Genomic DNA, 978 nt, shown 5'->3' on the forward strand with positions numbered 1-978 from the left:
CAGGATGGTCTCGATCTCCTGACCTCGTGATCCGCCCGTCTCGGCCTCCCAAAGTGCTGGGATTACAGGCTTGAGCCACCGCGCCCGGCCCATCTGAGTTTTCTTGGTCTCTGTAGCTAGCTTTAGTTTAATTGTAGGTGCACTTTGTTTATTGGAATATTTCTGTCTGAGCTTATGTTTAGTAGAGAGGTTCAGAAGTAATGTGTTCAAATTTAGTTGTATAAGATTACAGTGTTTTTTCCCCCACAAATGTGAACTTTACCATATGAGTTCAGAATATTATGTGAAATACTTTTACTTGTATTGATCATTTGATTTTCAGGTTTTCCCTGATGAATTTCACCTCCAGACTTTGAATCCTTTTCTTCGGGCCTGTGCTGAGTTACACCAGAATGTAAATGTGAAAAACATAATCATTGCTTTAATTGATAGGTAAGACCTTCCAACACTGGAGGATACATGCTTGGACTTGACAATAATGAATTTTAAACATTTTTTGGATTATTTGTCTCTCTTACATCTTTATCATACCAATGATCTTAATTTAATTATACTATAAATAGTGTAGCTTTGTGAGTATGAGTACTAGGTACTTGCCTTGGTTAGACACGAAAGAGGCTTAACTTAAATGTGCAGGAGACATGAAGATAAGATGTTTATTCTGTGTGTTTAATTGACATTTAAAGACGTTGTGCAGACTTTTTTTTAAAAATTGTACAAATCCAGAGATCATATTGAAGAACAAAATTTGTTTTTTACTGTGATGTTAAGTATCTTGCAGTGGGAACTCATTTGGTTTAGAGTAGCCATAAGATACAGATGATTGGAAATGTTCAAGTAATCACTCTATCATCACGTTTTCCTTTTTTTTTTTTTTTTTGAGACGGAGTCTCTCTCTGTCTCCCAGGCTGGAGTGCAGTGGCCGGATCTCAGCTCACTGCATGCTCCGCCTCCCAGGTTCACGCCATTCTCCTGCCT

The 978-nt window shown here is 38.0% G+C and overlaps 1 protein-coding gene across 1 annotated transcript in view; it reads left to right on the plus strand.

Annotated features, from left to right (window-relative positions):
* Positions 1 to 321: 321 nt before the first annotated feature.
* LOC105555491 (vacuolar protein sorting-associated protein 35-like) overlaps positions 322 to 978 on the plus strand; it is a 36127-nt gene continuing 35470 nt past the window's right edge. Inside the window, exon 1 of the mRNA XM_012002459.1 lies at positions 322 to 432. The gene's annotated coding sequence lies outside the window, so the exon portion shown is untranslated. The remainder of the gene's footprint in view (positions 433 to 978) is intronic.

Source organism: Mandrillus leucophaeus, unplaced genomic scaffold (genome assembly GCF_000951045.1).
Source record: "Mandrillus leucophaeus isolate KB7577 unplaced genomic scaffold, Mleu.le_1.0 Scaffold689, whole genome shotgun sequence".
In the NCBI taxonomy this organism is placed as follows: Eukaryota; Metazoa; Chordata; class Mammalia; order Primates; family Cercopithecidae; genus Mandrillus; species Mandrillus leucophaeus.